Below are 15,594 nucleotides of genomic sequence, written 5' to 3' on the forward strand. Positions count from 1 at the left end.
CCTGCCATGAGCCAGCATCCCTTATCATGTTATGTGAATCCGGAAAGAGGTCATTTCTGTTTAAAGTGAGACGTGGCAAACTCTAATGCCCCGTACACACGGTCGGTTTTTCCGATGGAAAATGTCCAATCGGAGCGTGTTGTCGGACATTCCGACCGTGTGTGGGCTCCATCGGACATTTTCCATCGGATTTTCCGACACACAAAGTTTGAGAGCAGGCTATAAAATTTTCCGACAACAAAATCCGATCGCGTCAATTCCGACCGTGTGTGGCCAGTTCCGACGCACAAAGTGCCACGCATGCTCAGAAGAAATTCCGAGACGGAACAGCTCGGTCTGGTAAAATTAGCGTTCGCAATGGATACAGCACTTTCGTCACGGTGCAATGTAAAAAATGGTTTAATACAGCGCACTCTCTTCTTCTTTATAATGTGAGAAGAATTAAGTAGTTTTGCTGCTCATATTCACACAGACTTCTCACAAACTTCTTTCTTTATTATTTATCGGGATTCCCACAATATATTTTGATTTGTCACATCTGACAAAATTATTTTTTTGGTTGTTTTACTTTTTTTTTTTTTTTTTTTTTTTTTAAGGCTGTTTTTTTTTTTTTTTTTTGGGTTTGTATTTTTTTCAAGGCTGATCTTTGTTTTATTTTTTTGTTAGTTTTACTCCCTAATATTTTTGTGTGTTTGTTTTGTGTGTCAAGTTACCAGAACACCATTGATATCTTATATTATTTAATCTCAGGAAGGTTGCTTGGTGTTGGTGTCCCTTGTTAATTTCACATTGTATTTTTGAAATGTACCTGAATCCTCACAAACAAACTGTCCTTTTTTAAGGAAAACACACATAGGCAAGTATAATTGAAACAAAAAATCCTTTATTAAGGGCTCAGAACCAAACAAAGAGGGAGGCAACGCTGGAGAAACAGCAGAAATTGGCGAAGCCTTGGACCCCCAAGGCAGACATCAATTATTTAACATCAAAATTGGTGGCCTGAGGAGTCCATATCTAAGGGAGTGCAGTCTGGTCCAGAAGTCACAGAGATCCGGAAAGCAGCAGATGACATCTGTGTCCCCAGGCTGTGGTACTACAAGAGGCTGCATCTTTTGCCAGACCAGACTGGACCCAGGGCCATCACTTTCTGGTCTTCTTTCCACGCTTCCTTCCTGGCTGTGGCTCTGGTGTTGGAGATGTGGCAGGAGGAGGAGTAGGACCTGGAGGAGGAGGAGTAGTAGGACCTGGAGGAGGAGGAGGACTATGTGTGAGGTCACAAATGTGGGTAGCAGATGTTATTTGGCCCCTCAAACCCTTATTGAGAGCTTCCAAAATTAAGGACTCACACAGGAGTCGTTGGTACTCCTCCATCTGCAGAATTTTGCAGGCAGTTATGCAAGCGAAGTCCTCCACAGTGTGGGGGGTTCTCAGGGCCTCTGTAGCCTTCCAAAAGAGGCCTATGGCAGCCTCCTCCAGGTTACTCCTCTTCCTGCCACTTTGTCTTTGAAGGTGTAGGGGAGGGACCTGGATATCAGGCAGCCTGCTTGGCCCGGCCACCTCCTGGCTGAGACTTCCCTGTGTATGAAAAAGGGACATGGTTTTAGTTTTTGCATCATCAATCACAATCATAAATTAGTACTCCAAACTAACATCTAGTTAACATCATTGATTGGACAAGCATAAATATTTAGAAGAATGCTATACCTGGCTCAAGCTGGGCTCCTCCACCTGTTGCTGCATGAAATGCCCAGGTTGGGCGTCAGAAGCCTCAGCTGGGGGGGAAAGAAGCCTGGAAGGAAGACTGGAGAGTGATGACCTGGGTTCAGTCTGACCTGCCAGAAAATGCAGCCTGTCATAGTACCACAGCCTGGGGACATAAATGTCATCTGTAGCTCCGGATCTCTGGGAATCCTGGACCTTCTTGTGCTCCTCAGACCACCAATTAGGATCTTCAAATAGGTGATGTCTGCCGTGGGGATCACCGTCTTCACAAATTCCAGCAATTGATCCAGCGCTGCCTTCCTCTTTGTTTGGTTCTTATATTCAGGGTGGTTTATCTCCCATAGACAAGGCAGCTCCCTGAACATATCAATGAAGATTGCCATAAAGTCGTTATCTTTCAAGATATCCATTTTCACTGCAAGACACAACACAAGACAAACCCTAATGTCATCCTAAAGTCTTCTAAAATTGTGCAAATACAGGCCTCAATCTAGAAGCAGTATAGGCCCAATGTTAAATCTTACCTTCGTTATCACGATCGGTGCCTCCGTTACTCCTTCCTCCGCTCACAGATCGTACGTACTACGCACGCGTGTTACGCTTTATAGACAATGCGCATGTGTGAAACTCTGCCCGCCCCTGACGTTCTTTCTAGTCTATTCCCCGCCCCTTCTCGTTCGGCGCAGTGGGGAAGAGCACATGGCGGAGTCAGGGCAGGTGTCTGATAATTACACCAACGAGGAGGAGGAAAGCCCGGAGCCAGAAACGTCCCGATCCAGAAGGAGACGATTAAATATGTCCTTTGTGGAGATGGTCGACATAATGAAAAGGGCCGACTATGACGGGAAGTATGGACCTTACCCCAACCCCAATGTCAGAAAGGCCAAGATCATGGCGAAAGTGGTCAAAAGTCTGCACCGGAATTTCGGGGTACGATGATCGAAAGATCAGCTCAGGAAGCGGTGGTCGGACCTGAAATTACGAGAACACGAGCGGTACAGAAAAATCCGTAGAGTGCTGCAAAAAAGTAAGTAGTTGTCCTGTGTTCCTAGTCTTTTTGTCTTTATTACGTTCGTGCTGCTCCATGTGCTTTTCTTAACTGTTAATCCAGTTTAAAATGTCAACTTTCATGTTCATGGGCACATTATTCGTTCGTATCAAACATTTTTCTTTCGGCCTATAAAACACCATTGTTTGGGCCATATGCATTTGCCAACATTTTTTAGGGCCTACTTGTCTGAAACTAGTTTGGTTGTGTAGATGTGTTTGTTAATAGAATGAAATGCAAACTAGATTCTGTGTAAGGAGAGGACACTCAGCAGCTGTTTAGACATCTGGACACTGGAGCACTAGTGTGGGACACAAGAACACCCTTTTTATTAGGGGTCCCACACAGGTGCTCCAGTGTATACTATAGGGGTGTCTCCATCTGTGAAGCTTGTACAAAACAGGTAAAGTATTGAAGACAAAGGATACTAAAAATTCTACATCTTGGAACTCTTCCAAAACAGACAATTGTACCCCACTTCCAAGCAATGTTTCATATTTATAGTTCTGCCATTAAATATCTGTGTACTAAGTATACCATTTTTTTCTTACATAGGGGAGAAAAGACTCGGAGGACACCCCTCATCCGAGGAGACCACAGACCCCCCACCTCTGGAAGAAGGGGAAATCCCCCAAAGACAAGAAGAGCAGGAGGAGGAAGACGTGCTGGAAATTGGCACCACAGTAGGTGAGTGTCTGCGACCACAGGCTCAGGTAAGAGATGGATGCCTGCATATTTATAATACATGTTTTTTTTTGGGTTTCGCCCTTTTTAGGTGATCGTGATGTTGTGGATCCAGGGCATTTCACCTTGGAACGTGCACAGATCCTGATCGGGGAGATCATGGGGTGTAATAGGGACTTGGAAAACATCAAGAAAAGCATCAATGATGTTCTTCAAAAAAATAAGAACATCATTGATGTTTTGGTGAGAGTTTAAAACCCCTCCAAAGCCCTTTCTTTTATGGTGCGCTACAATTTTAACATTTTTTGTCTAATTGGAGAAAAGCCAAATTTTGAGGATGCACAGTGTGTCAACATGTGCTATCTGCCATCACGGGAGATCAATGGATGCGTTTTGGGGGTGCAACCCCTTCCTCAATAATAAAGTAGCTGTGAGGAAGGGGTGGCTCCCCCAAAACACATCCCTTGATCCCCCATGATGGCAGCTAGCGCATGTTGTCATTCGGCTATTTGTGTGCATCTTCAAAATGTGGCTTTTCCGGGGGTGACTTCACCCCATCTGAATGCAATATCAAACACAGTTCCTAAATACTCATGTCTGATATTGCCTTCAAGTTCTACCAAATGTGAACTTTGTAAGTTCAAGATTTGTGTCTTTCTTGTTGGTTTTAAACATGCCTGTTTTATCTTAAATGGACATTTCTACTTTTTCAAATTGGACCCCAAAAATTGTTATACAACAAACATGTTGGTTTGTTTGAAAACCCTTTTCTAAATGCACATGTGATTGTGCAGGTATTAAAAAGATTGTTAATCAAGAATGTGTGGATTATTGTCTCAACGCTACAACACTTTTGTTGTGCTCTAATTGGTGTTTTCAGTGACAATGGGGGTTATTTCCTGAGGGCAAATCCACTTTGCACTCCAAGTGCAGTTTCAAGTGCACTTGGAGTGCAAAGTGTCTTTGCCTTTAGTAAATAACACCCAACAATGCTTTGTATAAGGTTACACAATCATGCCATTTTCAGGACTCAACACATTTCTGTCAGGGTCAGCTAAAACAAACACAAGCAGTAAATGTCACCAAAGATTTGCTTAATGTTTTCTTTTTATTTTATAAATGTTTCACACATTGTCTGGCATATTGATAGCCCCCCTACCCGCAAAGAATTCAAGGTATCTTAGCCGGACATCACGGGCACTCAGGGAGGGCAAGCCAGGACGGCCACTTTCAAGCGCCGTCAGGGTTGTTTCATTTTTAATTCCGGCCTCAGGCCCAACTGAGCCAGCATAGTTGGCAAAATGTTGCCGTAAAAAGTTGTGTAGAACACAGCACGCCAGGATAATATGATTCAGTTTGTACTCCGCCATGTGTATGGGTGTAAGAAATAGGCGGAACCGGCTGTCCATGATTCCAAACGTGTTTTCCACCACTCTTCTGGCTCTGGCCAGCCGGTAATTTAAAAACCCTCTGGTCCGGGGTGAGGGTCCTCATCGGGAATGGCCGCATAAGATGGTCCCCCAGCGCAAAGGCTTCATCCGCAATGAAGACGAATGGGAGTCCTTCCACATTGTCTTCTGGAGGTGGCAAGTCCAAGCTGCCATTCTGGAGATGCCTGTAGAACTCGGTCTGGGCGATGACCCCACCATCGGACATCCGGACATTCTTCCCCACGTCCACATACAGGAACTCATAAGTAGCCGACACCACCTCCAACATCACAATACTATTGAACCCCTTGTAATTATAATAGTATGACCCCGAGTTGGGTGGTGGGACGATGTGGACGTGTTTCCCATCAATTGCCCCCCCGCAGTTAGGAAAGTCCCACCGCTGGGCAAAGTGGGAGGCCACAGTCTGCCATTCCTGTGGCGTGGAAGGAAACTGTTGAGGAAAACAAAAAAAATTAGTCTTTTTGCACAAAAAAACATGGAAAGCAGATTAGACACAAACATTCTTGGCCAACATCAAGATAACAACATTTATTTATGGGAATTTTTAAACACCAAAGTATAAGGTACACCTATCATATTCCCCCCCCCCCCCCCACTCTCCTGGGCCATTTCTAACATTATAGGGGGGGGAGCTCTTGGACAGGTAACCCTCTCCACTTCATTGAGAGATGAATGCCTAAATAATGGGTATTACTTTGAACAGCCCCTCCTTAGTTACACTATTGGCAGCCCACTGGACAGGAAAGAAGTGTCATACAAAGATATAAATACACATTGTACACATTTGAGCACATTTGGACATTCTGCTATTACCTATCAAGATAATAATAGGATACAAAAACAGTACCATTTGAAAGTATACAGGCAGGCCCTTGCACTACATGCTTTGTGGAATTCATCCATAAATCTGAGCACAAAATAGATGGGTATAGTGTGTATGGGTTTGGCAAAGTCAGCAGATAGATGATTGAGGATAGATAGAGAATTGGTATCAGCTGACTTAGCAGTTGGGGGGAGGGAGGGTTCCAAATGATTTGGGGACCCCCAAAAAAAAGCCTCTGGCACTCTGCCTGAATTTAAAGCACAAATCACATTTAAAAACATTTTAGGGGGTGTTTGGGGTAAAGCACTACTATGGAGCTGATAAAATACATTGTTAACTGACTACATGAGGTGAATATAGGGCGAGGAGAGCATGCTGGGGAGGTAAGTGAAGGCAAATATGTATGAAGGAGAAAAAATGAATTACATAAAAATCCAGCATGTATGAGGACAAAGGGGACATTCACAGCATATTACAATCATGGGTAATTAGGCAATGAGGAAAGAAATACAATATATTAGCAAACATTAAATACAATAAAATGTGAGGTTAAAGGATAAAAATCTTACCTTAATATACTCCTTCTGCAGGACCTGGATAATGGCAGAACAGGTCTCTGGGATAATGATCCCTAGAGCCTGGGGGGAGATGCCTGTCGAGAACTTCAAGTCCTGCAGGCTTCTCCCCGTCGACAAGTACCACAGGGTGTGATGAGCCTCTGCTCCGGAGTGATGACTTGCCTCATGCAGGTAGCCTGCCTGCTAATATAGGGGGTCAGCAAAGCCAACAAACGGTGAAATACGGGGTCCGTCATCCTGAGAAAGTTCCTGAAATCATCAGGATTATTCTCACGGATCTCACAGAGCAAAGGCATATGACAGAATTGGTCACGCTGAAGCAACCAATTCTTGGTCCATGAACTCCTCCCCACCCTGTTCATGAAAAACCTATAAACCATGCGCTTACTCCAAAAAAGTCATAGATGTAAGCAGCTAACACAACAAATAGAAAATTTGTAATAAATCATATATAACCAAGTGTAGCGCTAAAAAATGAGAAAGAAAATATTGCTATACCACATATAATAGCAAAATGAATTGTGAAAAGATAGTGTTTTGTATACTTTGTGAACATTCATACATATAGAACACTTATGTTATAAAGCCTTAGGGTCACCAAAAGTGATAACAGGATGTAAAAATGGCAATAAAGTCCAAAACTGAATGTGCAGATACGGTGAACATAAATTTCGCAATGGTGATAAATTCCAAAACATATACTCGTGAGAGATTTCTGTATGTAATCCAACATGTGCTGACAGACCCTTGTGCGAAACCGCCACCTAGGATGACTGGAGGCTTACCAGAAAGTTGGGACCCACCTAGCATACGCTATATGGGTCAAACAGGCTTGGATTGCTCACTGGCAATGAAGGTAGGGAACCAAGGGCTGGTGAATGGTGAAGTTGTAACGTTGCTATCCCAAAGAGGTCTTCTTCATATGGAAGCTCGGACACCAACGGACATTACCCACATGTAATGAAGAAGGGGCTCATAGCGTAATTCCGTAAACCATAAAAAATGTATTAAAAGGAAAAACACTTACATTTCAGAATAAAAAGTGCTTGCAAGTAAAATGGCGGCAGTGGAGTCCTCCCGACGCGTTTCGTCATACAAGACTTCGTCTGGGGTACTTGCCCACTGCAGCCAGACTCCTTTATATAGGGACAAAGACCCCTCTGATGAGAATCCAGCTCCCAGGCTTGTTTGCATTGGCACTTCCGGAAGTGCCAATGCAAACAAGCCTGGGAGCTGGATTCTCATCAGAGGGGTCTTTGTCCCTATATAAAGGAGTCTGGCTGCAGTGGGCAAGTACCCCAGACGAAGTCTTGTATGACGAAACGCGTCGGGAGGACTCCACTGCCGCCATTTTACTTGCAAGCACTTTTTATTCTGAAATGTAAGTGTTTTTCCTTTTAATACATTTTTTATGGTTTACGGAATTACGCTATGAGCCCCTTCTTCATTACATGTGGGTAATGTCCGTTGGTGTCCGAGCTTCCATATGAAGAAGACCTCTTTGGGATAGCAACGTTACAACTTCACCATTCACCAGCCCTTGGTTCCCTACCTTCATTGCCAGTGAGCAATCCAAGCCTGTTTGACCCATATAGCGTATGCTAGGTGGGTCCCAACTTTCTGGTAAGCCTCCAGTCATCCTAGGTGGCGGTTTCGCACAAGGGTCTGTCAGCACATGTTGGATTACATACAGAAATCTCTCACGAGTATATGTTTTGGAATTTATCACCATTGCGAAATTTATGTTCACCGTATCTGCACATTCAGTTTTGGACTTTATTGCCATTTTTACATCCTGTTATCACTTTTGGTGACCCTAAGGCTTTATAACATAAGTGTTCTATATGTATGAATGTTCACAAAGTATACAAAACACTATCTTTTCACAATTCATTTTGCTATTATATGTGGTATAGCAATATTTTCTTTCTCATTTTTTAGCGCTACACTTGGTTATATATGACCACCCTGTTCATGGACTGGACCTGTATCAAGGTCAGGACCCCAACACCAAGCCCCCGCACAGCACGAACTCTACGAGGAGTACGTATACACAACATGGCTAGAAAATGGTCGGCTGCTCAGAACGAAGTAACAGAACGCACTGAAGAACAGCAAGGCCTGTGAAGAGCGACCTGAAAAACAGTAACGAACGAACAAGAACACAATGACAAAGTCACGCGGAGCTTGCTTGCACGCACTGAAGAGCAGATACAAACCCACAAGCACAAACTGAACAGCAGAAAACGATCTAAAAAGCGCGAATCGTCTCTCACCAAACTTTTACTAACACGAGATTAGCAAAAGGAGCCCAAGGGGTGCCGCGCTTGGTTCTGAACTGGCCTTTTCTAGTCTCGTCGTACGTGGTTTATGTCACCGCGTTCTTGGCGATCGGAAATTCCGACAACTTTGTGCGACCGTGTGTACGCAAAACAAGTTTGAGCCAACATCCGTCTGAAAAAATCCTAGGGTAGGCATGATTCCGCGACTAATGCATTGGTGGGGGTGTACCCAAATATTGGAGGGTATTACTGTATAGTAAGGGAGTGGTCACTAGGATTACCTCCTAACAATTAAGAAAAAAATGTAAGAAGAGTATTGTTGCATTCGTTAAAACATAAGATTGATACTTTACATCTGTAGATACTATTTTATAAACATTTTGTTAACTTGTGGATTCAGTATCCTAATGGTGTAGAAAACAGAATAGCCCTTTTCAAGGGTAAAAGTCTCATATACCATGGGTCATTGTCATAGGGCCAATACTCGCACAGCTAATTCTAATACTACAGCTAATGCTCCATCTACTGAAGGTAATGCTCATTCCTGTGCAGCTAATGCTCGAACACATGTACCGGCACACAGACGAGCAAGGGCTAATATCCAACGTGCACTGACACGTAGACGCATCTGTGTGCGCCAACATGCACGTTGTTGCCAAGCTGCCTATTTAACGGAAACCATGGTGTGTGTTAACCACTGAATGTTCTTCGGGATTCCTGTGACTTTTGTTCCTGCTTATGCTGTCTTATCTCCTGTTGCTGACCTGGATAATTCCTGGATAATTCCTGACCTTGCTCTGTGGATTTTGGATACCGACCTTGGCTAGCCTCTGACTGCTCTCTGCCTGTTTCCCTGGTACTGACCTCGGTCTGCTACTGGAACTCGGTCTGCCTGCTTTCCGGGTACTGACCTCCGCCTGCTACCTGACTGTGCTTTAGCCCACCGTGTATGACCCTGGTTCACCCTAACAACGTCTTGTCCCTGGCAGTCACCTGCTACCAAGCTACTGGCATCCATACTTGTTTGACCCTTGTACCTCTGTAACCACCTTCGGGGGGTGCTTGGACCAGAGCTACAAGGGAAGCCCTCCTGTCAGCTAGGACCTCCGCCCAAGGTACGTCGTACAATGCTGGTATTTGACGTAAACAGCCATCTGTATTGCTTGGCAGCAACAAATTAGAATGTATCCACTTGACAAATTATAGTTGAAGAATCAAGGAAAAAAACCTGAGCGGTTGTACCCACCACGTTTCTCATACTTCGAATAAAGGAGACCCATTGGTGTTAGAGCGTTCCCCTCTTGTTCATCATATTACAAATGTGTAAAGGGCCCTCTTTAACCATATGCATGGTCAGGTGAGCTCACATTTGCCACTGGTCTGTAACTACAAGAGCATATTAGCTAGGTAAATCCACCAATTACCATGAGGGTACCTTATCTCTAGGATCCAAAGCATTTTAAATACAATCCTTACTGTAATTATTGTATATCCTCATTGTATTTATTTTAAATACAGTCATTATTCAGACTATTTTATGACTGGTTTCCTCCTAGTAATCATGGTGTTTATTGTATCAGGTAATACTAATGCAATGTTAAATGGATGTTAAATAGATGGGAATTTGTTACACCACAATAACAATAGATATGTAGGAAGAAAAGTTTTGAACACATTACAAGGATCAGACGTGTGTTATCCATCTTTGCAAAGGCAGTATCATATTACTACAGCCTCATTTTAGAATATTCTAGGGATTAGGTTAGAATTTCCTACTCCCCTTGAAGGGCACAGGAAGTCATTAACCTTTTGGGTTGTACTGCTGCATACAGGAGGACTAGACATTGGCAAACAAAAAAACTGTAAGACAGCCCAAGATGGCGCCTCCCACTACCAGCGTCATAAATATGTGAAACCTTGTGAGCTACTTTGTTAATCTAATTAAATCTGGCAGCACTAAACACACTCCCTAAACATGTGAATAATCAACTAAAATCAAAAAAAGTGCAGTGCTAAATACAAATATTCCCTGAGGAATATATAGTGCATTCAATAAATGATTGATATATATAAAGTGCAATATGCAAAATGTGTTCTTGTATAAATAAAAAAAAATGATAAATGTTAAAGTGCAATGTGCAAATGTTGTCCATATAGTATCCTTATAAAAATCAATCAATGGTGAAAAAATCGTGCCAATCAATTATATGTGCAAGTGCTGTGCATAGATGGTTAAAGTAAATAATAGCTGGTAAAGAACAAGGCAAAATCCCCCCAAAAATGTGACAAGCATGTAGATGGTGAAAGTTGGAATTCGATTACAAAAAACAGTCCCAAACACTATTTCTTCAAAAGTGCTGATGTGCAATCAATATTCCAAAGTGCTGTGATTCTCAAATTTCATGCAGGTGATTCGTGCTTCACACACCCCCCTAAGTAGTTAGACTCACCAGATCGAATGGACCCCTTAGCAGTACTGCATGTGGGTGAATCAGGCTTAGGCTGGTGAGCAGAGTGATGAGACGCCACTTCAAAAATAAATCTTCCTTTGTGTTTCAGACTTATAGGCTTTTAATTGTGCCTCTGGAAATGATTAATCCTTTGAAATGTTTCTCATAGTATTCCTTCTCCTTACAAGCTGCCCATAACCTCCAGTCACATCAATCAAATAACCACTTCAGCCCCGGAAGAATTCACCCCCTTCCTGACCAGAGCGTTTTTTGCGATTCGGCAGTGCATTGCTTTAACTGACAATTGTCGTGCGACCTTATACCAAAACAAAATTGACGTCCTTTTTTTTCCCACAAATAGAGCTTTCTTTTGGGGGCATTTGATTGCCTCTGCGGTTTTTATTTTTTGTGCTATAAACAAAAAAAGAGCGACAATTAAAAAAAAAAAAACACAATATTTAGTACTTTTTGCCATAATAAATATCCCCATTTTTTTTTTTTTTTTAAAAAAAAAAAAGCTTATTTTTTCCCAGTTTAGGCCGATATGTATTCTTCTACATATTTTTGGTAAAAAAAATCGCAATAAGCGTATATTGATTGGTTTGCGCAAAAGTTTGCGGCTTCACTGCCAGTTTCCTACTGCGAGCGCTCTGTAAATGGCCCCGTGGTGTTCTGGGAACACGTACAGTTCCCAGAAGACAACGGGGCCGCTCACCGAGGAGCAGAACACGCTGCGGAAAAGGAAGAGGCAGATTAGGAAGACTGCCTAGCAACAAGGGTTTTGGTAAGTTTAATTTTTTTTTTTTTTTTCAAATGTTTTTTTTAATTTTTTTTTTTTTAGGATTTTTGGTGAATTTTTTTTTTTTTTCAGGGTGGCCCTCCACTTTAAAGAGGGAGTCCGGCGAATTTTTTTTTTTTTTTTTAAAGTCAGCAGCTACAAATACTGCAGCTGCTGACTTTTAAAATAAGGACACTCACCTGTCCCCGAATCCAGCGGTGTCGGCACCCGAGGCCGAACCGTCCCTCGGTCCTCGGCAGCTGACGCCGCCATTCTCTGTGTGGGAATCAGTAAAAGGCAGTCATTGCAATACTTTTTTTTCACACCGTATTTGCGCAGCGGTCTTACAAGCGCACTTTTTTTGGAAAAAAATCACTTTTTTGAATAAAAAAATAAGACAACCGTAAAATCAGCCCAATTTTTTTATATTGTGAAAGATAATGTTACGCCGAGTAAATTGATACCCAACATGTCATGCTTCAATATTGCAAAAACCACAATAAGTGTAGCGCTATGAAAATATGAAAACGTCCAATGTAAAGAACGTTAAACCAGCAGTTCCAAATGCAAATGTTAGGAAAGAGTCATCCGTGTAAATGATAATGGGGAGTCTTCAGGAACTAGACACTTCAAGCAGGAATATGAAACATCTGGAGTGGAGACATACACACCACCACCAAAAATGAAGAGGCTTACCAGATTGGATGGACTCAGCGGAGCATATGCCGAGTTGGGTCGGATAGGCTTAGGTGGTGAGTGGCTGTAGGTGGCCCGGAGGGGCGATGTAAATGGAATGGCCCACACGTTGCTGTGTCCCTCAAAGCGATGCCGGAACCAAGAGGGTCGAAATATATGGAACGAACCACATGTTATATCCCTCGGAGCGGTGTTAAAAACCAAATGATGATGGTAACAAGTGGAGAAAGGGAAGATATGGCCACATAGTGTGAATCCGTATACAAAAGTAGAATTTTATTAAAAAATATGATATACACTCACATGTAGATCCATATAAAAACAGCGCTGTAGAAAGGTGGCGACAGTGGGGTCCTACCTGACGCCTTTTATCTTCATAGATGTCGTCTGGGGGGTTCCCCCCACTGCAGCCACCAAGGTATATATAGGGGGTACATCTAAGTTCATGGGAATCAGCTCCACGGATGCAAAAAACGTCACTTCCGGTATCCGGGCAAGATGGCCGCCCGGCGTGCGTTTCACGCCTCACATTGGTTACAATGTGGGCACTGGAAGTGAGAAGATAGAAGTATAACATGACAAGCCCAAAAAGTCAAACCTAATAATTATCTTAATTAAACTCATGTCTAACCGAAGCGTACAGTGTGTAAATGAAGTGGCAAGTGAAAGGATTGAAAGCCGTTCGTGATAAACCTATGCACAGCGCGGCAGTGTGCGCACGCATCCAAGTGTGATGACAAATACAGCGCAAGCGCGTTGTGCGCATGCGTAGTGACAAGGAAGAGTGAAACGTCTTAATGACGCCGGTGAGGGGGCGGGACCTCGGCTAAGAAGGTAATAACGTCAACACCCAACGGCGCAGCGTGACGTGTCATGCACATGCGTGGTGGGAAGGATGTGATCCGTACGTAGGGACGGGCAAATGCTGGGAAGTCAAAGACATCACCGCCCAGCAACGTCATGCTCACGACCCGGAAATGTAAAAAGTGACCCGAAGGTGCATGAAGTGGCCCCAAACAAGAAAAAATATAAAAAGAAACAAAATTCGAATGTGTATGCAGAGGTGGATTGGTGCATGAATCGTGAAAAGTGCATAGATTGAGCGCAGTAGGAGCATCAAACATAGGACAATAAAATATAAAACACGAAAATGCGCCCAAAAAACAGAAAAAATATATAGACATGTATATTGCCACAAGGATGTGACATGCAATAGTTAGTGCTAAATAAAGTGGAATAACATGTTAAAAGGGGATGAAAGTAAAAAAGGGAGAGTATAATAATACTCATCTAAAACCATATATGAATACGCAATTGTGGAGTGGACTCCCATGATGATATACATAAGATATTCGCCAAATGCACATACACAATGAATACAGTGCATTTATATATGCAATAAGTCCATACATGTAAATTGTGGCATTAAAAAATGAATTATGGCCTTAAAAAAATATGGCCATTAGACTAGTGAGAAGGAGAGAGAAACGAAACTTAAATAGAAGAAGCGTCAAGCTTTATTAATAAAAGCGTTGACGACTACTTCGACATTGATACCTAATGGGAAAAGTGTACGGAGCTCATGAATCCAGAAGGTCTCCAAACGGGACACACCCCTGGTCATGGCACCACCCCTCCAGGGGGGAACATATCTGTCTATCACCACAAATCTTGTCCCCTCAATAACACGATTGTGGTGTAGCTTGTAGTGTCAGGGGACGGTGTGTTTAGTGTCCCCGCTCTTAAATAAGAGCGATGTGTTCCGCTACTCTTATAGCAAAAGAGCGGATGGTGCGGCCCACATATTGTTTCCCACAATGGCATGTAATTAAGTATACAATGTGACTGGTGGTGCAAGTGCAAAACTGTTTAATCGAATATCTTTTGTGGGTGACCGATGATGCAATCGACAGTTTTCCTTCCAATGCCATGATTATGTTGGCACACAATGCATTTTCTACATGAGTAGAATCCTTCCATCTCATGGAAAAGTGGTTGGCGTATGGGGGGGGATTAATGATGTTCGGAGCAATTTTGCTCTGTAAAGTGGGGGCTCCCTTGAAGATAACTTTCGCCCTATCTGGCAATACTGTGCCCAAAACTCGGTCATTCTTGAGAATGTCCCAATGTTTGGAAAGATTGGCTTTAATGTGCCTATGTTGATTGGAAAAGGACGTCAATAGGGACCACCTGAAGATATCGCTTTGTTCTTTTTTGGGCCTTTCTTCAAGTAGTGATTCCCTATTAGTCTCAGGAGCATGTTGGAGCTCACGGTCCACAAGATAGGGGTCATAATCTTTATCAATAAACTTGGCCTTCAAAAGTGCAGATTGCACTTTGAAGGCATCAGTATTTGAGCAATTTCTTCGTAGTCTAAGAAATTGACTCCGTGGCACTGAATCGAGCCAAGACCGGTGATGACAGCTGTCTGGTGGTATGAAGCTGTTCCGGTCTGTAGTTTTAAAGTGTGTCTGGAGCTGGAAACCGCCATTGCATATCTCAATTTCTAAGTCCAAGAAATTAATCTTGTGATTACTGGCTGTATGAGCTAGGGAGATACCACGATCATTATTATTCAAATGTTCAAAAAATGAATCAAGTGATTCGGCGCTCCCCTTCCATAGGAGGAGGATGTCGTCAATATACTGTGCCCACATAATGAGGGAAGGGTCCCTATTGGTATAGACGACATCCTCCCACTTCGCCATAAATAGGTTGGCGAGGCTAGGGGAAAATTTAGCGCCCATAGCCACGCCGCGTAATATTGCTCGTCGAACCAGAAATAACTACGCTTGGTAGTGAACTCTAATAGTTCCATAATGAAAGAACACTGAAAAGAGGCAATACTAGGTTCTTTTTCCCAAAAATACTGGACAGCTTCCAAGCCCTTGTCTTGGGGTATACACGTGTACAAGGAAGCGACATCAGCGGTGGCAATGATGTGATCCCCTTGTAGCTCTAGACTCTCTAGTAGGCGTATCGTATCCCCCGTGTCCTTCAAGTAAGAAGGCATACGCCTCATTATCTTGCCCGGATACCGGAAGTGACTTTTTTTGCATCCGTGGAGCTGATTCCCATG

General features: G+C 43.0%; 1 protein-coding gene across 3 annotated transcripts in view; it reads left to right on the top strand.

Annotated features, from left to right (window-relative positions):
* The window catches only part of SLC44A3 (solute carrier family 44 member 3), a 225,516-nt gene that overhangs the window by 57,189 nt on the left and 152,733 nt on the right, over positions 1-15,594 (top strand). The gene's annotated exons all lie outside the window — the stretch shown is intronic.

This window comes from Aquarana catesbeiana, linkage group LG07 (assembly GCF_042186555.1).
Source record: "Aquarana catesbeiana isolate 2022-GZ linkage group LG07, ASM4218655v1, whole genome shotgun sequence".
NCBI classification, from domain to species: Eukaryota; Metazoa; Chordata; class Amphibia; order Anura; family Ranidae; genus Aquarana; species Aquarana catesbeiana.